Source organism: Chiloscyllium plagiosum, unplaced genomic scaffold, assembly GCF_037043375.1.
Source record: "Chiloscyllium plagiosum isolate Xiang-an unplaced genomic scaffold, Cpla_swu_hap1 HiC_scaffold_13, whole genome shotgun sequence".
Lineage (NCBI taxonomy): Eukaryota > Metazoa > Chordata > Chondrichthyes > Orectolobiformes > Hemiscylliidae > Chiloscyllium > Chiloscyllium plagiosum.
The window spans coordinates 118,153,297-118,177,962 of NW_028270151.1; the positions used below are offsets into that span (position 1 = coordinate 118,153,297).

The 24,666-nt window shown below is 44.1% G+C and overlaps 1 non-coding gene across 1 annotated transcript; it reads left to right on the plus strand.

The window, feature by feature from the left end:
* Positions 1–6,544: 6,544 nt before the first annotated feature.
* trnas-uga (transfer RNA serine (anticodon UGA)) lies at positions 6,545–6,626 on the plus strand. Its single transcript has one exon. It is a non-coding gene; the product is annotated as a tRNA-Ser (tRNA).
* Positions 6,627–24,666: the final 18,040 nt, after the last annotated feature.

Sequence of the window (24,666 nt, forward strand, 5' to 3'; positions counted from 1 at the left end):
AATACCGCGCGAGAGTTCACTGGTCCCTCTTCCTGGTTCATTTATTCTCTTCGAACTAGTCTCTATGTCGGATTACTTTAGCTACAACTCTTACCCCGACCCTATTCGATTTGTAACGCGACTCTGGGGCGATCCACTTATTCCCAGTCCTCTCACGCAAAGGGGCCAATTCAGCGCTCGAGATGAAGTGAAAGACCTTCAAGGCAGTGGCGCGTACACCTCCTGGGAATCCTCAAAATCTTACCCAGTCGCAGGGTCCCAGGCGATCCCCCCAGTTTACTGCCGTGGAATTTCATCGACCTGATGCAAATGCTACCAAGGGCAAAGAAAAAGTTTATTTTTGAAATTTGCAGAGTGGACCCGACGCATTTGCAAGACGCCTCATAAAATGGACGCCTGACGGTTTTCACATATTTCCTTTATACTATATATCGCTTTGCCTTATCACAACTCAAGCCAGGAACCTGGATCAGTCGAGTTCCTTTCCACACATGGAGTTGCTTTTTCTAATTCATTGACTGCTGATATAATAGATTATTGGCCTTGAGTGTCAGCTGTAAAATAGGTTGAACTTTACATTTTTTCTGTCTTTTTGCAAAGTTACGTCTATACTTTGTTTCAACCATGCTTTCACAGATTTCACAATAAATGATCATTTTCCATTACAGGGGATCAGACTGATAGTGACTCAACAAGTGTGATGGAGTGAAGATGATAGTGACACAATGAGGGTGAGGTGTCAGCGTGGTAGTGACGCAGACTGTGTGAGTGGATCAGGCCGATAGTTGCACAGTGAGGGGGGTCAGAGTGATAGTGGTTCAGTAAGTCTGAGGGATCAGACCGATAGTGACACAGTAAGTGTGAGGTGGTCAGGGTGATAGTGAAGCACTTCGTGTGAGGGGTCAGTAATACAGTGACGCAGTAAGAGTGAATTGTCAGGCTGATAGTGACGCAGTAATTGGAAGGAGATCAGGCTGATAGTGATGCAGTAAGTGTTACGGTGTCAGGCTGATTCCGACGCATAAAGTGGGAGGGGACAGGATGATAGTGACGCAGTAAGTGTGATGGGGTCAGGCAGAGACTGACGCAGTGAGTGTGAGACAGTCAGTGTGATAGTGAGGGAGTAAGTGTGTGCGTTCAGGCTGGAAGTGACACAGTAAGTTGAGAGCGTCAGGCTGATAGTGGCCAATAAAAGTGAGGTGTTAGGGGAATAGTGACGCAGTAAGTGTGAGGTGTCAGGCTGTTAGGGATGCGGTAAGTGTGAGGGGTCAGTCTGATAGTGAAGCAGTAGGTGTGAGGGGGTCAGGCTGATAGAGACGCAGCAAGTGTGGTGGGGTCAGGCTGATAGTGTCACAGTATGTGTGAGGGGTCAGTCTGATAGTGATGCAGTATGTGTCCGTGAGTCAGAGTGATCCTAACGCAGGAAGTGAGAGGGGACAGGGTGATAATGAAGCAGTGAGTGTGAGGGGGTCAGCGTGATGGTGACGGAGTAAGTGTGAGTGTTCAGGCAGATATTGATGCAGTAAATTGAGGGCGTCAGGCTAAAACTGGCCAGTAAGTGTTAAGTGACAGGGTGATAGTGATGCAGGAAATGTGAGGAGTCAGACTGATAGACACGGTGAAATTGTGAGGGGTCAGGCTGATAGTGATGCGGGAAGTGTCCGAGTGTCAGACTAATAGTGATGCAGTAAGTGTGTTGGGAGCAGAGTGATCGGAACGCAATAAGTGTGAGCGGCTCTGGATGATAGTGACAGGTCAGTATGAGGGGGAGGATGGTAGTGATCCAGTGAGTGTGAGGTGTTAGGATGACAGTGAAGCAGACTGTGTGAATGTGTCATTGTGATGGTGACATGGCAAGTGTGATGGGGTCAGGGTGACAGTGACGCAGATGCTTTCACGGGGTCAGGTTGTCGTGATGCAGTAATTGTGAGGGGTCAGGGTGATAGTGACGCAGTGAGTGTAAGATGTCAGTTTGATTGTGACGCATAACATTTGAGGGGCCAGGCTTATAGTGATGCAGTATGGGCAAGGGGTCTGGGTGACAGTGATGTAGATGCATTCACAGGGCCAGGTTGTAGTAAAGCTGTAAGTGTGAGTGTCTCAGGCTGATAGTGATGAAGTAAATGCGAGGGGCGAAGGCAGATAGGGATGTAGTACGTGCGCAGGGGTAGTGCTAGAATTGACGCAGTAAATGTGAGTGTTGAAGCTGATAGTGACGCATTAAGTTTCAGGGGATCATGCTGATCTTGACGCAGTAAGTGTGACGTTGTCAAGATGATAGTTACGCTGTAAGTGTATGAGAGCACAATGATCTTGACGCAGTAAGAGTGGGGAGTCAGGGTGATAGTGACGCAGTAAGCATGAGTGGGTAAGTCTGATCGTGACGCATGATATGCGAGGGAGTCAGCCAGGTAGTGGCGCAGTATGTGTGAGATGGTCAGGCTGATATTGATGCAGTTAGTGTGTTGGGGTCAAAGTGATAGTGACGCAATAGGTGTAAGCGGTTCAGGATGATAGTGACACAGTGGGTGTGAGATACCAGTGTGATAGTGACGCAGTAAGTGTAAGGGGTCAGGATGACAGTGACACTAAGTGTAAGGCCCTCAGCGTGATAGTGCCCCAGCAAGTGTGGGGTGTCAGGGTGTAAATGACGTCGTAAGCGAGAGAGGAGCATTGCGATAGTGAAGCAGTAAGTGTGAGGGGGTCAGGCTGATAGTGACACAGTCAATGTGACGGGGCATTGTTTTAGTGACAAGATAAGTGTGAGGCGTCAGTCTGATACTGACACAATAAATGTGCTGGAGTCAGGCTGATAGTGACACAGTAAGTGTGAGGGGTCAGACTGATAGTGACACAATACGTGTAAGGATTCAGGGTGAGAGTAACATGGGAAGTGTGAGGGCTTGACTGAAAGTGACGCATTAAGTGTGTGGTGGTTAGGCTGATGGTGACGCAGTAAAAATAAGGCCGGCAAGGTGAAAATGGCAAAGACTGTGTGAGTGGGTCAGGGTGATAGTGATCCAGTAAATGTGAGGAGGTCATGGTGAGAGTGACGCAGTACGTATGAGGGGTCAGACTGATATTGACGCAGTAAGTATGAAGGGGTCAGGCTGATAGTGACACAGTCAGTGTGACGGGGAGAGTTTTAGTTACACAGTAAGTGCGAGGCGTCAGACTGAAACTGATACAAAAAGTGTGAGTGGGTCAGGGTGATAGTGACGCAGTACGTCTGAGGGGTCAGGCTGATAGTGACGCAGTCAGTGTGATGGGGCAGAGTTTTAGTAACATGGTAAGCGTGAGGCTTCAGTCTGATACTGACACAAAAAGTGTGATGGAGTCAGGCTGATAGTGACGCAGTAGGTTTTAGGAGTGAGGGTGATATTAACATAGGAAGTGCGAGGGCGTCACTGACGCAATATGTGTGTGGCTGTCAGGCTGATGGTGAAGCAGTAAAAATGAGGATGTCAAGGTGAAACTGGTGTAGAAAGTATGAGGATGGCAGATGGACAGTATTGCAGTAAGTGTGAGGGGTTTTTCGCTGATATTGAGGCATGCAAGTGTGAGGGGCCAGGTTGATAGTGACGCTGTGTGCCGGCGGGTCCGGCTGATAACGACGCAGAAAATGTGAGTGTCTCAGTGTGACAGTGATGCATTACGTGTGAGAGGGTCAGGGTGAAAATGACAGAGAAAGTGTGAGGGGTTCAGGTTGATAGTGATGCTGTAATTGTGAGCTTGGTCAGCGTGATAGGGAGGGGCTCAGGCTGATAGCGACACAGCAATTGTGATGGGGTCAGGTTAGTATTGACGCAAAACGTGTGAGCGGGTCAGGCTAATAGTGATGCAGTACGTGTGAGGTGTCAGGCTGATAGTGACGCAGTAAAGGTGAGAGTGTTGGTGTGCTAGTGACGCAGTAAGTGTGAGCCGCTCAGGATGATAGTGACGCATTAAGTGTGAGGTTTCAGGTAGACACCCATGTGGTAAGTGTGACGTGTTCAGGGTGACAGTGACGCAGATACTTTGAGGGTCTCAGATTGAGAGTGACACAGGAAATGTGAGGGGACAGGTTCATAGTGACACAGTAAGTGTAAGGGATCAGGCTGATAATGATATACTAATTGTGATGGAGTCAGGATAATAGTGGTGCAGTGAGTATGCGTTGTCAGGGTGATAGTGACACACACGGTGTGAGTGGGATAGAGTTATAGTGATGCAGCAAGTATGAGGAGGTCAGAGTGATAGTGTGCAGGGTCTGGCTGAAGGTGACGCAAGAAGAGTGAAAGGTTCAGGGTGATCTGGACGCACTAGGTCAAGGTGATAGTGATGCTGTAAGTATGAGTGGGTCAGTCTGATAGTGACACAGTACATTTGAAGGGATCAGGCTGGTAGTGATGCAGTAAGCGTGACTGGGTTCGGCTGATATTGATGCGCGAAGTGAGAGAGTGTCAAGGTGTGAGCAGGTTAGAGAGAGAGAGTGACGCCGTTAGTGAGTGGGGTTTGGCTGATAGGGATGCAGTAGGTGCGCATGTGTCAGGGAGTGAGTGATGCAGGAAGTATGAGGGTGCCAGAGGGACAGTGACGCATTAAGTATGAGGGGATCAGTGTGGTTGTGACGCAATAATTCTGAGGGGACCATAGAGATACCAACGCAGTAAGCATGAGGGGGTCAGTTTGTTAGTGACGCTGTCAGTGTGAGTGCCTCAGCCTAGTAATGATGAAATAAATTTGAGAGAGTAATGCCGATTGTCAAGTGATAAGTGTGAGTGAGTCAGGCTGGTAGTGACGCTGTAAGTGTGAATGTTGACGCTCATAGTGAAGCAGTAGGTGTGAGGTGACCAGTGTGATTGAGGCGCAGTAAATGTGAGAGGATCAAGGAGATAGTGAAATAGTAAGTTTGAGGAGGCAGTGTTGTCGTGACACGGTAAATGTGAGGCGTCAGTCTGATACTTACGTAATAAGTGTGATGGAGTCAGGCTGATAGTAACATAGGAAGTGTAAGGGCGTGACTGATAGTGACAAAGTAAGTGTTTGGCAGTCAGGCCGATAGTGACGCAGTCAAACTGAGGGTCTCGAAGTGAAAGTGGCGCAGTAAATGTGAGGGCGCCAGATGGATAGTGATGCAGTAAGTTTGAGGGGTTCACGCTGATATTAAGGCGGTAAGTGTGAGGTCAAGTCTATAGTGATGCAGTAAGTGTCGGTGGGTCAAGCTGATAGTGATGCATTCAAAGACCAAATATCCAAGGCTCACTGTAGTGCTGAACAGTGAGACTTCTCAAGGCGAAGACAAAAATCAATAGTTCTCATCCTGGTCATAAATCACAATGCTTCATTTTAAAATTGTCCTCTCCTGCTTCTAGATTCACCAATGAGCGAACAAAATTTAATTGCACCACCCTGTTTATCTCTTCATATATTTTGCAACTCTCAATGAGATTACCATACATTGGAAATAATGCTTCGTTCTCGTACCCTGAAATCCTTCTGCAGCGTTCACAACAGACTTCTACAACTGCTACTAGACTTCAATGACTTATTAAAAACTTCTCCAAGATGCATTTCTAAAAATCTGTACATCAGACTTTCTACTTCAAACCTTCGACAAATAATCTCCACACATTTCCCTCCTCACAAGTATGATAAAGTCAAATCGTTGCTATTTATTAGATAATGAGGGACATGGATAGGTTGACTCGTCAAGGTGTTTTCCGGCTGGTGAGGAAGTCAACATTTAGAAAACACCGGTTTAAAATTAATGGATAAGGATTTAAAAGGATTTCAGACGTGTCCAGAATGAGTTGCCAGAGAAATTGGTGGAGACTGGTACAACTGTAACATTGAATGGCATCTGGAATGGATATATGAGTAACAAGGTTTAGAGGGATGTGAGCCAAATGTTGGCAAATGGGACCTATTAATTTAGGATATCTGTCCACCATGGTCATGTTGGAAAGAAGGGCCAATTTCAGTGTTGTATTGTTCAACGACTTGATGACTCTAGAACAATCGCAAAAACTTTGCAAATAATTCCGTCAAGAAAATTTCAAGTTCCAAATCTTCGGTTAATCTTCCTCTCTTGTGCTCACAAGTTCATTACCTGATGTCAGAACTTACGGATTTGTTGCTGGATCCATTCCTGTAAATTGGTTCTGCATTCTTTCTAATTCCGATTTTTTTACGAATGTATCTAGTGTTTATGGACTTAGCATCAATTTTTCTAATACCATATTTCGATGAATATTAAAACACAACAGCATAGCTAATTTGGCACCAGATGATGAGCAATTGAGTCAAAATCGATCGGACGCAGTGAGACAATGATCCTCTCTTCGTGTGGTGTACCTCCGTGACTCTATAATTCGACGAAGAATCATTCCCACAACTTCAGCTGTGTCAGAATCTAGTTTGCGGTGAAAGCCTGTCAATCTGCTAAGGTAACGTTCGTCTGGGTCTCTGCAAAGGATTTGGCGAAATCTTTGGGTCTTGACAATTTGTTCTTCCAACAAATAAATTCAGTTGTGTTACTATGAAAATTGATAATCTTGTCACAGCTGTGATGGTCGAGAGGTTAAGGCGTTGGATTTGAAATCCAATGGGGTCTCCCTGCGCAGGTTCGAATCCTATTGACAGCGTAGATACCTTTAAAAGTCATGAATTCCTTTGCAGGATTTGGATTTCGTAGAGCTTGAGCTTTGCATTCATTCCAAAGTAAATTTTCAACTGTGAAGAATCCGAAGTAATTTCAAGACTGACTCAGTCATCTAATTGAATAAATTATATGTCGAGACACAAAAAGCCACCAACTTCCAATACGAATTAGTTTCAACACGTTTGTCGAACTATCGTGAAATTTGGATGGTCGGTGGGGGGGAAATAAGTAAAACAAGAAGCAATGCAATACATTTACCTGCAGGTGATGATTTTTTTTAGGATCAGTTGAAAGTCAAGCTGAGAAAGTTCAACCTAATTTACAGCTGACTCGCAAGGCCAATAATCTATTATATCAGCAGTCAATGAATTAGAAAAAGCAACTCCATGTGTGGAAAGGAACTCGACTGATCCAGGTTCCTGGCTTGAGGTGTGATAAGGCAAGGCGATATCAGCGGAGTAGAATTTTCTGGAAATATTAGAAATGGAATGTTAACGGTCTTCTGCTGTCCACATTCATAAGAAACTGTGCATTAAGAACTGAAATTGAAAATTAACGATGAAAATCAGACTTAGCCCTCTGCTTGTGGTGTAGCATTGTTCAGAACAATAGGTTGTTGTTGTGGCAAAAATTGACCAAAATAATCGATGGGGATCTTATCCACGGCCTTCGTTGGGGCAGTTGGTGTGGAGAGCTCAGCTTGAAGAACCAAGTGGCAATTATTCATCTTAGCTGTCTGCATTGCTTAGTTAAGCATTCTCCCTGTTTAATGAAAACACCTTTGCTATCAGAGCTGGATGTTTTCATGTCAGCATGTTCCGATATGAGAAGACACTCCATGGAGTAGATGTGACTTAAATTTTGACTCTAATGTCAGAGATGTTGACACATTTCTGCACCAAAACAGCATTACCATTGGTATCAAATCAAACTGAACAAAGGACTAGTCACTTAGACATTTCCTGTCTGCAGACTCTGCCAATGGACCGTTCAGGCCCGATGTCGGAATAGGGCGTGGTGACATCTGTTCGCAAGTGGATCACTTCATTCTTGCTCACGATCCATAAATCGTAATTCATTTTGAACTTCTTAGCCATCAGCATGATATGTGGTACATAATGCACAGGTTCGCTTCTGGAAAGAAAGACCTAAATGTTATTCAATGCAGACGCAAATTCAAGTTGTCCCTGGTCGACCAGAAGACAGATATCGCGAAACAAAGTGAATACAGAAAACAATCAATGTTTTCTGGGAGTCAAAAAGATGTACTGGAAGAACGGAAACATATATTTGGAACTAAAGTCACATACCACTTCCACAGACTAAACGTTCTTGAACCGTTATCTTAATTTGACCTTCCTGTCCACAATTGCTGCAAAAATTATCTTAACAACTCAGAACTTTGTGTTCTTTGATATTCTCTCCTTCATGTTTCTCTTGATTTTGAAACTAAAACCGAGCAATAGTAATGCACCCTATTTCACTTGCAAAGATCAGAAGAAGATCAATTTATTAGGGAATAAAGCTACGTCTGTCTTGCGAGAGAAAACACAGTTACCATTTCGACTCCAAAAAGTCTTCTTCAGAAGTCTGCACAATGAACTCGAAATAGTAGACCGAAAATGAAAAAAAGAAGCCAAAATGCCGCGAATACACCACCCGCAAGTGCATCAAGTCCTACTCGAATATGCCGGATTACTACCATCAACATCAGTGGAGAACGGAACAAAGCTCATTCTGCAGTTGTCAACCTGTTGTGACATAGTTTGTAAAGTCAGAAATATGATTAGGTAAAAAGCGGGATGAAAGCGGGATATAGGAACTCTGAAAAAGCAAGTGCGTGCTTTGCTTTGAAGAAGGTTGGCAGTGATGAAAATGGAAATTAATACTCAGCATCGTTGCAACACACAGGGACGCAATTCTTTTTGCTATGTTTCTGTTCTGCCATTTTATAATCACGACTGCTGTCGGGTTTGGTTTCCATTCCAGGCTTAGGTGACAGCCTGATGGAAGTTTGCACATTCGCCCAATTTCTTTGTGGTTGCTCTGGTTTGCTGCCACATTCTAAACATTTGCAGGTTATTTGGAATCGCCATTGAACGCACACGGTTACAGAGACAGTGATGACTCTGTAATAGGAGTGTCTGGATAGGACGTACTTCAGAGGATTTTTGTGAACTTAAATAGACAGAGTGGGGTTAGTCTGCTGTTTCCTGGGTAAGCTACATGGCCAGAGAGGGGTCAGCGTCTTCTTCCCTGAGGGAGGTACGTTGACAGAGTTGGGTTAGTTGCTCTTAGCTGTGTCAGTCACGCAGATACAGTAGGGTCAGTCTGCCATTCCCTGGGCGAATTTCTTTCACAGAGTGGTAACAGTCCGCTCTTCCCTGCCTGAGTGAAATAGAAAGAGCGGGGTCAGTATTCTCCTCCCTCGATAATTTATGTTGACAATCTGGCTTCCGTCTGCTCCACCCTGGCGAGTTACATTGGTAGAGTGGGTTTAGTGTTCGTTCATTGGGTGAGTGCCATAGACAGAATGGGATCAGTCTGCTCTTCCCTGAGGGAATTATATTTATAGAGTGGGGTCAGACTGCTCTTCAGACAATGACTTTTATTGACAGTGTGGGATAAGTCTGCTGAGTTTCACTGAGAGTGTGGGGTCAGTCTGCCCTTCCCTGGGTGAGTAACACTGACTGAGTGGCGTCAGTTTGCTCTTCCCTCAGTGAGTTACATTGGCAAGGTGGCGTCAGGAGTGGCGTCTTTGAGGAGTTGACAAAAGTAACTCGTCCCCTACATCTTTGGGATAATTAGGGATGGGCAGTGAATCTTATCTCATTGAAAGACAACTGTGTCCCAGAAATGCATTTCTAATAATTGCATGTACTAATTCGACACTGCAAGCGGTCGGGAATAATTTGAGGAGAGGTGCAGGGTCGAATAATTAAAGTCAAATGCACTGCTGCCGAGGAGACATGACACAACATGTGAGTGTTATGCTGATGGTGCAAGGCTCAGTGTCAGTGCTATTTATTTCTCACTGTTTGCAATGACTCACACACCACTGCTGTCAATTCACAACAATGAGCCTGTTCATCTTGGTTTGAAAATCCCTGCATGTGTATTAACGTGGTTAATGGGACGCGAGAGGAGATGAGCACATCCTCTTTATTCTGTCAGTTTAAACAGATGAAAATATCTGTTGGATGCCAATGCAAGAGGATACTGTCTTTTTCTGTGCCTTTTCAGTGGGGCATGCTCAGCATTGAAATGTCTGTTTTTGCACAAGCAGAGTTTGATTGCCATTCATACTGAGCTACGCTAATACAGAAAACGCGTTTTCGAATTCCTGTGATCAAGTGGTTCAGACATTGCACATATGGACGACAAATCTGGCTTTTAACGTGGCGCCGTGGCTTAGCTGGTGAAAGCATCTCCAATCACACTGGTGCCTGCTCATTGTATTGAAATCTCGTTGTTTCTCACAAGTATTGTGTTGCTGATCGAGAAACTCAGTGTCCTGTTTGAATTGATTTATATTCTGATTTCGAGTTCCGTCTTCATTTTCCAGGTTTAAATCCAGTAGTGTATGTTGCTCTTTTTAACTACTATTTTAACCTGGAGATTCTTCCCGCAGTTCCACAAGCACTTCTGCTTCTCATCCTCTTATTCTCATTTCTTCATTCCCAGATTTGTGGAAATTAAGTGGTGAGGCAGGAGACACTGCAACATTCCCGGGGAATGTTGTGGTAATGGCACTGACACCACGACATGATCACCCTCATTCTCTGCTGTCACCATTCATTGGTTGTACACCAACAGTAAATGCATCCTTGTTCTTCTTCAGCTATCATGTAATTACTTTCTTTTTCTGTTGGAAAAGGAATTCAACTTTAACTTCGAAAGGGTCTTTAGATTTTGAGGAAGAAATGTCTCCTTGCCTCAGGTCGAAGTGACAGACGCATTATCCAGAGAATGTAAGACGACTTCGACCGACTCCATCCAGGCGTCAGAAAGCCTCTCAGCAGTTCGAATCTCAAACTGTCTCTGAATGTCAGGCTTTTCAAGAGCAGAAATGGGAAATGAGGGATATGGACAGCCAGAGAGTCGGAGAATGTGAAAAAGGCCCAGGAGGATACAGAGACAAATATAGAAAGAACAAAGACACATTTTGAGGCAGACACTAAAAGAAACAATTCTCCATTCGGCGTGACTGCTAAATAACAGAAAGCAAAAGGAAATGTAGCCATTAAAACATAGCCTTCCACCAGCTCAGGAAAATGAAAGTAGCATGACAGCTGATTAAGTCCTTTTAAGATTGTAAATTTGACGTTTGTAAGCTCAAGAGTGATTTTGATAAATATCCTGATTCGACAGGTAAGGTTATCATTTTCCCAACAGTATAATCTAGAAATCTATAACTAACCTGTTTCCTGTCCATCTGAAAAAAAATCTGTTTCTCTCCACGGATGTTGCCAGGTGTAGCGGGTTTCTCTATCAATTCTCGTTTTTAGTTCAGATTTCCAAAACCTGCATCTTTTTGATTTTTGATAACCTGGCACAAAACCAAGCATGACCAGGTTCGGACCAGTGGTCAGAAATACTGGTACCACGATATACTTGCACAATAAAACATTCATTCCCAGTCCGAAAATAGAACTAATGCCATGGCAGTTCTAGTTCCAAATCCTACCTACGACATTACACTGAATGAAGACAGACGCTCTTGCACTTATTCTCAATGCAATGGCTTTTCCCTTTCATTTCTGATCAGTTTCACTGCAGATTGTTTTCTACTCGTCTTCAAGTTTTGCAGAATGGGAAAGCCCATTTGGCCCATGGTGCAGTCTGGTTTAAAGACATTCGTCTATTCCATTCCCAGTTTCCAGCTTTGGTCCATAACCTCATGTGTTCTGATGTTTCCAGTGCAAATGGCAGTGAGGTTCTCGCTTTGATCTTAGATGACACAACAATGGGATTGAAGTTTGACATAGTCACACTGTGTTATTACCCACGTCGTGTCTCCGACAGAAAGAGACACACAGACACATTCCCCGAGAGTGGCAGAGTTCTCAGGATTTGACCAGCTCCTTGTGCTTCACTTCAGCTGTCCGCTCCAACATGCAAGTTCAACCGCCAAAAGGCAGCTTTTGGTTAAACCAAAGCCAGTTCTACAGACAATGAGAGACGTTGCTCTGAGCTAGAATTTGAAGTGGACGAAAGAAACTGTAAATTCGAAAACCCAAACCCTTCCTTTCCTGACAGACAACAGGAATGGACGAGCACGCTGCATCCTCGCGATTTTAAATACGAACCGACAATCCCCTAACTCGACGTCAGGCATGTTACCAATTCCGTCACTGACCCAAAAACCAGGTTTGGCTGTGACAGTTTGTCTATAGGTAATGTAAACGTCCACATCAGGGAAGCAGCATTCACAAGGTGAAAAATCAGCAAACATAATCACCGTCACTGTTTCACTTGGAATTCCTCACTCTGTGAACCATTTCCTTTCACTGTACTTTCATATTTGAAGTTTTTTACATTCCAGAGCCTGAACTAATTCAGCGAGAAACCACTGGTCATTTCGAGCCCGTCACCCGGAATGAGGCGAGTTGAACGATGCCTTTCTTGCTGCCAAAACATCAGCGCAGCTCAAAACGAGCTCGTGTTTGCATCAGTCTTTACTTAGCTTGCTGCAGTATATCTGCTGAACAACATCAGATTATCACAGCGTTGCTTTCTTCACATTGAAACCAAGGGTGATAATATGAACCGACTTGGAAACTTGGAGAGAGAAACACTGCTGACGAAGACGATTATGACGTGAAGAGCAGGCACTAGAGTAGTACAGGTCCCAAAGTCTCCTGCAGTATCAATGGACATCCCTGCATACGAGTCTGATTTTGCATTGCCAGGAACAGGCTTTCATTCCCAGTTAGGAGATGTATATTTAATTCTCTTCTTGTGAATTATCCGAATGAAAACTAAATCCTGGCTGCACCCAGATCCTGCCAGAACAATTCACTGATCGATCAGCATCTGTTTGGAAGGACAATGGCAGCAAATACAAGCGAAAACTATCACAGCAATTACCCCTCCAAGGTTCTCGCGTTTCCCAGTTGAAAATATTTCGCTGTTCCTTCAATGTCACTACGTCTAAACCCTTGGCTCATGGCATCATGCCTGTACCCCGCAACTGAGGACATCCAGGGTTATGCGGAGTAACTCAAAATCTCAATCTCTCGAGTAATTAGGGATTGACGGTTTATCCCATCACATTGAGTAATGACTTTATCCCAGTAATACGTTTCCTAAAGCTACAGTTTCTAAGGGAACACTTGCAAGCTGTCGGGAATAAGTTGAGAAGTGGAACGGACGAGAGGAAAATGTGAAAGGCAATGATGTCTGGGAGGCATGAGACAGCAAGTGAGTGAGGAGCTGGTGTTGCAACGTTCAATGTCAGTGTCAGTATTTACTGACCACTATTCACTCTGACTCACACACTACTCCTTAACAATTCACCACAATGAGCCCATTCCTCTTAGTGTGAGTTTACCTTTGCTGATATTAACGCGGTTAAAGGTGCCCAAGAGGATGGATGGATCCGCGTTATTCTGTCAGTTTAAACAGTCTAAGTTATCAGTTTACAACAAAAGTAATAAGAGATTGCCTCTTCCTGTGCATTTTCAGTGGAGAATATCCAGCTTTGAACTCTTCTGCATAACCAGAGGCTGTTTTAAATTTACACCGAGTAACTGTGAAACACATAAAAATGAGTCCGAGTTCCTGTGTTCGAATAGTCAAGTAAATGCACGCATAGTTTTGAATCGTTGAGCTTGGGCAGTCCCTCAGCCTTAGTTAGTGAAAGTTCCTGTCAAAAAACAGCCGAATATGGGATCAAATCATGACATCTCAATGTTTATAGGTTTTTCATGACTTCACCTGTGGTTCTGGTTGTGGTGGGAATTCAAATCAATGACTGGATCGAGGTTATAGTTTAAAGACAGCTCCTTCGACATCTCTGCAACGCTGCCACACAAACCCCCGCAACCATGTTTTTCATGATTAGTGTTTCAGCATCGCCTCACTTCAGGCACTTACCCACACACACTTGCAATGGCGAACTTTGCGTAAGTTCGATAATATTTATGAGGATGTTGCAAGGTTTACACTGTTTGGACTGTAGCGTAAAGCTGGATAGGATGTGAAAATTTTCCATGGAGCTTGAGGGCTGAGGGATGGGCTCACAGAGGTTCATATCAATATGAAGGAGACGGTAGAGTAAATGGTCAATGAATATTTCTTCCCATGGCAGGCAAGTTCAAAGCAAGGGAACACTGTTTTAAGGGGAGAGTGGTAAAATTTAAAAGGGATCTGAAGGACATTGTTTTTTTCACACAGAAAGGTTTGCGTGTTTGGAATGAATTGTCAGATTTAGTGGTGGAGTCTGGTATACCCTCAACATTTCAAAGGCATATGGATCTGTATACAGACAGGAAAGTTGAAAAAGAATAAACGTGAAAATTTGGCAAATAGAGCGTTTGTTTACGGGCTCAGCCCCTCTGAGATGCTGCTGTGGCGAACATCAGTTTGAATAGCCACTCATCACTTGGTCAGTGTGTTGGGCTAGTTTTCTGTAAGATGGTTAGATTAGATTCCCTACAGTATGGAAACCGGCCCATCAGCGTTACTAGGCCACACCGACCCTCCAAAGAGTAACCCACCCAGACCAATTTCCATCGAACCAATGCACTGATCATTATGGGAAAATTAGCATGTAAAATTCACCTGCCCTGCACATCTTTGGAGTGTGGGAAGAAACCAAGCAGGCGCAGGGAGAATGTGCAAACTACGCACAGGAATCAAACGTGGAACACTGATGCTGTGAGGCAGCAGTGCTAACCACTGAGCCACGGTGCCGCCCTAAAAGGGGATGGAGAACGCAGCTAGCAACCCCGCAATCTCTCGCATGCAAAGCGAGTACTCTCCCATTTGAGATAACTCCCACAGGCTGCTTCGGTTAAAACCAGCAACGAATCATTTTTTTCTGGTATTAGGCTGCGAATGACCATTCTTCTGGACACATTCCCAACTTCTCAGTGGGAGATTTTGGCTGCGGAAAATACCTCACAATTCATGTTGCTCGCGCAGCTCTCCAGCGAAACCAAAAACTGACAACTCATGAACAGAAGCAGAACTGACAAAGAGAATCTATTTTCAGACACACGGGCTCATGAATGCTGTCTGTCAGGCAGAGCGAGTCGTCTGGGTCATGAGCTGCTCACACAAATTGCAGCGAGGCAATTCCAAATGGTGCTTTCAACGCACTGACGCCTTAGTGCACCAATACTTCCAGGAAAGTGCTCAAGTAACATGAATCAGAACTGACTAAGAATGAACCATGAAAAGTGAAGATTACCAATTACAGTCTCGATTAGATGAGGTTAACAATTGGGCTGATGTCTCCACCGGATCGAGAGGACCAATCACCAGCTTCTCTCATCAGGACAGAAATTAAGGAAATTAGGGAAAAGTAACCAAGTTTCACATCGCAATTTCCCTCCTTTTCGCAACAACAACAGGAAACTGCGAGCAGATTCAATGTAGAACCTAATTTCACATAAACATGGAAATAAATATCTCCATTCACTTTCAGAGAAACGGTGAAAGATTGGCGCAGCCTGTTTTTGAGTTGCATATTATGCTGGTGGCCTTTCGAGCTGGAGGGGAACGTGACAACTACAGCAGAAGGGGAAAACATGGGCACTGACATGTTGGTTGTTTTCTGCTGTGCCACATCACAGCCAGGTTAGAAGAAATGACTGCTTTTTGTCTGTTCAACTTTAACAAAACGCATCCCTGCAAAACGTTGCCAGCTTAATCCATTAGCACACGTGACCGCGCAGGGATGCAAACACAAGACTTCTTAAGAAGTGGAATCTGAAATCAGAGTCTCGGGTTGCTCAGCCACGCGAGCACACAGGCCAAAACCGGAAACTTAAGAGCATGTACCTGATGATGCCCTGCAGCATACTCACAGCAACTGCACCAGTTCTGCCGAATAAGCGGTAGGAAGGAATTGCTCTATCTGAGCGGTCGTGCTTGTTGTTCTCATCAGCAAATCTGGCTTTGATTTTGCTAGCCCATACCTGCTACCATGCTGAAACGGAATGCAATTCCGATTAGTCGCTGTGTGAAACTTTGTTCATTTTCTCTCCTCAGATAAAGATGATGAATTCTGCTCCTGCCAGAAACGTCGACTCTCCTGCATCTCGGATGAACTGAAAAACTGGTTTAGCACTGGAATCCGAGAATGGCAGAACACGTAGCAAGATTATTCGAAACCCAGAGCCAATAAGAGTTCCAACTTTCATTTTCTTTCTCTATAATAGTGCATTATCCAGCAGAGCCATGAGCAACTGCCACCTGGCTGCAAGCTGAGTTGGAAACCTATGTGGGAATCAAGGACATGCGACTCACTTATTGTCGGTAAATCAAACAGTTCTTACTTTGAGGTGTACAAAAATTAGTTTCTATACATATTCAGGGAAGGTCAAAGGCGATCTGAGATGTCAAAGAGGTGGTCACTGTTCGTGATTGCTCTTTGTTCGAGTTGTGAAAAGGTTTCCCACTTTAGTCGCATTCACGTTTCTTGTTGATGACTGAATCAGACAGAAGGTGTTTCACCAGAGCTGCACTTGACTTGCATTCCTCTCCCTCGCTGTCATAATTTCCTGGAACTCTGTGAGAACAAGAAAACAAAATACATACTGCGTCATTCGGCAGCCTGTCTGTGATTTCCTCAATTTCAGTTACAACATGGCTTAGACTTCAGGCCACACGGTAATATTAGTAACAGTATGAGAACAAGAGTCGATATTCATCTGTGCCTGTAAATCTTTTCATTCCTGTTGTTGACTGAATGAACTGTATCCATGTCTGCTGCTTCTAAACTCGAATATGTGAACTGCTCCAAACTATGATTGAGGATTTCCGGTTTTGGTTAACGCACGTTGAGAAACGCCAGACAGCGTTCAAATGAAGCTTTCAGAGCACATTTTCGGATGCATTTGACAGAGACTAACATCATGAATCCAGTGTTGGCTGTGACAGAAGGAAATGAATGTCCTCCTTGTTACTGATCCAGGCCACCTTCGCATGTCGAGCAAATGTGGTACTGTTGTTACAGAAAGGACCAGTGCCCAGTAACTGTGTCCTTAAAGAGGACATGATTGAAAAAAATAAAGAATACGATGTTGAAATATCCAGGAAATATTGGCTGAAAAGGCGCAGACAATTTTCCCTGCAGCGCCAAGACAGAGGAACATATGTAACGGCACTCTTAAACAGGATGGCCAGCAGTGATATGGACATCGCCACATATGAAGGACCACTGCGAATAGAAATTTGAAAATCATATTCACGCAGCAGGTATTCTGAATTATATTCTTTTCACCGCTACAGTAGTATTGGGCGAGTAAATTCAAAACAAGGTTTGCTGATGAGAATACAATAAAGCCCCATCGATCATGATATGAAAGACTGTCGTCCGGAAAGAGGGAACAACAATGTTTCTTCTAAGCTTTGTACTGGGCCACTTTCGCACAAACTGATACTGCTACTCTCCAGAAAAGATCAGGGCCCGCGGCATACACTCTTAGAAATGGTGACTATCAGTGCTGGAAACATCCCGGCATATTCAGAACAAGGAAGAATACATATCGAATAAAAGCGTAGATGGCAATTAATTGCATTTGTATTCCCTTTCACCACAACAGCTAGAATGTGGTGGGGTATACAGAGTTAGGTTTACTGACCAGGTCAGAAAGCAATTACCTCCACATATCTTGACACACAAGCCTATCTTTCTTTCTGTCCGTTTTTTTTTGAAGCACTGATCATTTCCGTAGGAGATGAAGATGATTACTGCTCCCCCGCAGGGCGGCATGGTGGCACAGTGGTTAGCAATGCTGCCTCACAGCACCAGACACCTGGGTTCAAATCCCGCCTGAGGCGACTGACTGTGTGGAGTTTGCACATTCTCCCCGTGTCTGTGGGGGTTTCCTCCGGGTGCTCCGGTTTCTTCCCACAGTCCAAAGATGGGCAGGTCAGTTGAATTGGCCATGCTAAATTGCCCGGTAGTGGTAGGTGAAGGGGCAAGTGTAGGGGTAGGGGTAGGGGTATGGGTGGGTTGCGCTTCGGTGGGTCGATGTGGACTTGTTGGGCCGAAGGGCCTGTTTCCACACTGTAGGTAATCTAATCACAGTGGGGCCAGAGACCCAATCGAGCTGCTCAGAAAAGTTCGTGTTTGCCGATAATCACTGAAACTGAGATTGATGACATGTAGTTACGGTGTAACAGGTGACAACACATGTGGAGGGTTTTGGGACGGATTAGGACCAACTCTGGGAAAAAGACTGGATCCTAAGACTGGGGAGTAAGTGTTCAGGTAGAGGACTGGAGAATGGGGTTAAGAACGATATTAGCCAAGATCGAATGGCGGAGCAGACTAGATATTCTGAAAGCGCTAACCGTCCTCCTATGTCTTCCAATCTCTGGCCATCTGGTATCTAAGGAAATAGAAACAGAGTTATTTGTTCAGTTGGAAGTCCTGGGCAAAGTGAGAGATAGAACAAGCATGATACAATTTTCGAGACTGGGAAAATGTTTGGAGAGGAAGCAATAAAAGTAAAGCTGAATATAAAGTTTGAAGTTAGGACATATTAAAAAGAAGGAAGATTGTAGAAAGACAGAGAGACATGAAGATGGAAAAAGAAGTGTCACCAGTCCCGAAATCTCATTCGGTTTTCATTTTCAAGATGCGACCGGACCTGCTGAGATTTTCCAGCAATTTCATTTGTTGATTCTGAAACAGAAGATGGGAGTGATCCTGGACCAATCAGCTCTCTCATGTTCTGGGAATATTTGACTTACCCGTTCGATCAGATCACGTCTGTCCCACACTGAAACCTCAGAATCCTTCCCCACCCCCACCCTCGTTACTGGCAATAAACTGTTCATTACATCAGCTTACATGAGCACACAACAAGAACAATTGCATAACGTTCAGGGAGAGCTCCGTTCCGTTCCATCAGCAATTTCTGAATCAGTTAATTTTTGTTCAGGACCCATGAGACATTAAGCCGTCTCTGTCAGACCACTAACAAATGGCCATTCGCGTTCTGTGTCTTTGAACACTTTGGTTGGTGCACGGATGTAGTGGAATCTCATGTTTTGAAATGGACATCATTCATAGTATTTTCAGCTGCACTGATAAAGTTGTATCTGGCGCTTCCAGTAAAGTGCAGACAGTTTTCACTCAGTAACCGACATGTGATCAAAGCAGGAGGACATATATGTCAGCGAAAGCAACAAGAATGCTCCACCAGCATTGGCTTGCAATTCTGCATGTGGAACGAAGAGCTGGAACTCTATTAAACAGTGAAAACGACTATTATGAGGCTTGGACGCACGACTCTCTGATTAAAAACTCACATTGCACCGAACTGAGATATCCAGGCTTGGGACACGATGAATTAGTTTGCTATTTCATTCTGAGCATAATTCACCTGGCACAGAAATTTGCAAAGAGCCAGCTCATTCCTTCCAATCACAAAGAACATAATTCACATCTTTCACTTTTGTTATTTCTTCAAAACATTACAATCTATTTAACACTGGTCCCGGCATTTAAGATTCAACCCGAATATTTTCACATGAAGTGAATTTCCAGTCATTCTGTCAGACAGTAAATCATTCGGAAAATTACCTTAGGAAACCCAATCATTTCTGTTTACAGTATTGGGAATTTCCCATCTGCTAACGAGACAGAGTCCTTTCAATGAACATTTTCTTTGTTCTTCCTGCCTAAAACGTTTACCACTTCTTATTTTCAGGACAGGAATTTTGTTTATAACACGTTCCAAGAACAGGAACAACCTTCCAATCTCCTGAAGCCGTTTCCAATTTAAAATGGAAGTTTTGTTCCTTTCCCACGGGAAGAGCAGTTAATGAGAAAGGTGTTTCCACGAGCTGTGTCCCAGGGTTTGGCAGGAAGCCGCTAATTGCAGCTGCAGTGGCCGCTTTCAGTTGGCATCGGGGGATTGGAGAAACATGGTGTCGTATTCTGCTGTGTGTAAACGTCTTGCTCCCTGTGGACTCGGGGTGAATCATGGATGAGATTTCGGAACAACACTGCCTTCCAGTCTCTGGTCATCTGCTATCTAAGGAAATAGAAACAGATTTATTTGTTCAGTTCGAAGTCCTGGGCAATGTGAAAGATGGAACAGTTCTGATACAAAATCGGAGACTGGGAAAATGGTTGGAGAGGAAGTAATAAAAGAGAAGCTGAATATAAAGTTGGAAGTCAGGAGACATTCAATAAAAAGGAAGAGTGTGCAAACGCAGGTGGAGATGCACATGGAAAAGGAGTGTCACTAGTCCTGAAGTCTTAAATCGATTTATATTTCCAAGATGCTACCAGCATTTTCCAATAATGTTATTTGTTATTTTAGTAAGAGAAGATGGCAGTGATCCTGGACCAAACAGCTCTCCCGTGCTCTGGGGATATTTGACTTACTGTGTCTATGTCCCACACTGAAACCTCACGATCCTGCCGCACCTCCACCCTCGTTACTGACAATATACTGTTCATTACGTTAAACACAAGAAGAACAATTGCAAAACGTTGAGGGAGAGTGCCCTTCGGTTTCCATCAGAACAATCTGAATCATTAAAAATTGGTTCAGTACCCATGTGACATTGATCCGTTTCTGTCAGACCGCTAGCAAGTGGCCATTCACTTTCCGTGCCTTTGAACACATTGGGTGGTGCACGGTTGGTTTGGAACCTTACATTTTGAAACGGACATCATTCATCGTATTTTCGGCTGCACTGATAAAGTTGTCTCTGGTGTCTCCAGTAAAATGGAAACAGTGTTCACTCAGAAACCGACGTGTGATCAAAAGCAGGCGGACAGATGTGTCAATGAAAGCAGCAAGAACATTCCCCTGCGAAGGGTTGCAATACTGCACGTGGAAAGAAGAGCCGGAATTGTATTAAGCGGTGAAAGCGCCCATTGTGAGGCTTGCACCCACCAACCACAGATTAAGCATCTCACACTGCACCGACTGAGCTAACCAAGCACGGTGCACTGTGGATTAGTTTGCTATTACATTGCGAGCATAATTCATCAGCACTTTGTTAGGATCCAGTTCATTGCTCTTAATCACAATATCATTCACACCTTTCACTTCAGTTATTCCTTCAAAGCATTACAATCTATTCAGCACTTGTCCCGGGATTTAAGTTTCAACCTTAATATCTTCATATTTTTACCCTCACCTTTATATCGCTGATGTGATTTCCAATCACTCTGGCAGGCCGTAAATCAGTCGGGACGTTACCTAAGGAAATCCAATCATTTCCGTTTACAGTGTTGGGCATTTCCCATCTGCTGACGAGACAGAGTCGTCTCAATCAACACTTTCTTTGTTCTTTCTACCTAAAACCTTTTACCACTTCCTATTTTCAAGGCAGGAGTTTTATTTATAACACGTTCCAAGAACTGGAGCAACATTCCAATGTCCTGAAGCCCTTTCCAATTTAAAGTGAAAGTTTTTCTCCTTTCTCACGGAAAGAGCTGTTACTAAGGAAGGAGTTTCCACGAGTTGGTTCCCATGACTTGGCAGAAAGTCGCTGATTGAAGCTGCAGTGGCCGCTCTCTGTTGGCATCGGGAGCTTGGAGAAAGTGATGTCGTATTCTGCTGCGTGTAAACGTCTCACTCCCTGCGGACTTGGGGTGAATCATGGATGAGTTTTCCCGGTTCCAATGTCAATACATGGTCGGGGTGAATGCTTGTGCTGAAATATTTGAGGCTTATTCCCTGGGTGGGCTCGAACCACCAACATTTCAACCAACTGCGCTAACCATTTGAGATACAGAAACTGGCAACGCAGATATCCTAAAGCAAAGCTATCGACGGGATATGAGGATACGTCGGACAGCAGGAACTTGCGTTGTTTTCAGAGACGGTCGCTGATTTTATCACCGAGAGGGTAAGCACACTGAGGAGCTGCAAACACTCAAATTAAAGGGCATCCACACATGCGCAGTTCTCTCGCATACATCTCCACATAGTAGCTCACTTACGATGCTGGTATTTGAAGCCACGATTCGATAGAAACTGAAGCTTAAAATCCAGCATCTTAAAACCCTCGATCCCGCTACCACACAAAAGCCCACACTCAGAATTTTTATGACTAGTGTTTCAGCATCGATTCACTTCAGGCACTTAGACCTCGCAGATTATGTAATGAAATTGGCGTAATTTAAGAAGAAAGACCAAAGGAAATGTACAGACAAGGAACAGGCCCTTCATCCATTCAAGCCTGAGCCGATCCAAATCTACTGTTTAAACCTGTCACCCAATTCCTAAGCACCCGTATCCCTCTGCTCCCCACCTGCTCATGCATCTGTCCAGACGCATCTTAAATGTATCTACCGTGATTACCTCTCCCGTCTCTGCTGGGAACGCATTCCAGACACCCACCACCCACTGTATCCCTCTTAAACTTTTCACCACTCATCTTGAAAGCGTGACCTCTCGGTATTTAATCCTTCAATCTGGGACATAAAACTTTTCTCTATCTATCCTGTCTGTACCCTTCATGATTTTGTAAACATCAAAAAGGTCCCACTCAAACTCCTTTTTTCTAATGAAAACAAAACAACTCAACCTCTCTTCCTAGATTACACCTTCCATACGAGGCAACATTCGCTTAAACCTTTTACGCGCCCTCTCCAAAGCGTCCACATCCTTTTGGTAATGTGGCGACCAGAAATTTGCACAGTATTCTAAGTGTGGCCAGACCAATGTATTGTTCAATTTTAACATGATCTGCCAGCCATTTCATTCAATACCCCATCCAATGAAGCCAAGCATACTATATGCCTGCTTGACCACTCTGTCCACCTGTGCAGCGACCTTCAGTGTATAATGGACCTGTACTCACAGATCTCTCTGTCCATCAACTTTTTTTCCCCGAAGGTCTTCCTTCATTGTATAACCCCATCTAGAATTAGACCGACCGAAATGCGTCACCTCACATTTGTTCGGTTTGAACTCCAGCTGCCACTTTTCCGCCCAACTTTCCAGTATCCGCCTGGATTCTTTAACAGTCACTTATACTTTCTGTTAGTCCAGAAATGTTCGTGTCATCTGCAAACTTTCTGATAATTCCAACAGTGCTCTCTTCCAGAACATTTATCTATATCACAAACAACAGTGGTCACAACACTGACCCCTGTGGAGCACTACTGGTCATCTTTCTCCATTTCCAGAAACTCCATTCAACTGCCACTCTCTGTCTCCTATTGCTCAACTAATTCTTTATCCACCTATCTAGAACACCCTGCACACCATGTTACTTTACGTACTGTATTTGGTTACCATGGGGAACCTTATCTAACTCCTTACTGTAGTGTATGTATATGACATCAACAGCCTTTCCTTCATCTATCAACTTGGGCACTTTCCCAAAAAACTCTATGCCTCTCACTGATATGCACATTATTTTCTAAATATGAATAGATTCTATCTCTCAGTACCTTCTCCAGCAACTTTCCCAACACTGATGTTAGGCCCATTGTTCTGTAGTTATCTGGAATATCCCTATTATCCTTCTTGTATAGTGGACAATATGAGTAACATTCCAGTCGGCCAGAACCTCACCTGTGCTGAAGTTCGCCACGGAGGTATCTGTCAGGGCCCCAGCTATTTCCTCTCTCACCTCACTCAGGAACCAGGGATAGATCCCATCCGTTCCTGGGGATTTGTCCACATTAATTACCCCTAACCTGCCCAACACAGCTTCCCTACTTAGGTCAACATGATCCAGACTAATCAAATGTCTTACTCTAGACACAATATTCATCATATTCCTCTATTCAGTGAACACTGATGCAAAATAATTATTCAGAATCATACCCAGTCTCTCAGATTCGACATACACCCTTCCTTCATTTTCCTTTAGTCGACCAATCCTTTCTCTGGTTACCCGCTTGCTTCTTATATATAAATAATAGGCTTTAGGATTCTCCTTAATTGTGCTAGCGTGAAGTTGTTTCATGACCCCTTTTAACCCCCTTGATTCCTCGTTTAAGACTTGTCCTACTCTTCTCATGTTCCTCGAGGGACCATTATGTTCTTAGCTGCCGAGGCGTTAGGTATGCTTCCCTTTTCCTCTTGGCGAGTCGTACAATTGTCCTGTCATCAACAGTTCACGAATATTGTCTTTCAAATCCTATGCCTTCAACGGGACATGCCTATCCTGCACTATATTTAACCTATCTTTGAAAGCCTGCCACATATGAACTGTGGACTTTCCTACAAATGGCTGTGTCCAATCCACATTTCCGACCTCCTGCATAATTTTGATATAATTAGCTTTGGCCCAGGATAGTACTCTTTCCTCAGGACCACTCTCATCTTTGTCAATGAGTATTCTAAAACTTACAGAATATTGGACACTTCCCAAAGAAATCACCCTCGGCAACTGCTATCGCCAGCCCTGGCTTATTCCCCAATATCAGTTCCAATATGGCCTATTCCCTCGTCAGACTATTGATATACCGCCGCAGAAAACTCACCTGGAGGCTTCTTACAAATGGTATACCATCCAGACCTCTGACACTAAGAGTATCCCGGACAATGTTGGGAAAACGGAAATCTCCAATCAACACTAAATAATTGCCTCTACGTCTTTCCATGATCTGTTTAACTATGTTTTTCTTACACCTCACGCTCACTGTAATACAGCCCCAAAAATCTAACCTCACCCTTCTTATTTCACTGCTCCATCCATAGTGTCTCACGACCCAAGCCTTACATGGTGTCTTCCTTTCGCACAGCCATGATATCATCCCTGACCAGCAATGCAACTCCTTCCCTTTTAACTTCCCTCCCTGTCCCGTCTGAAGCATCTATATCCTAGAACATTTGGTTGCCAACCATGCCCTTCCTTCA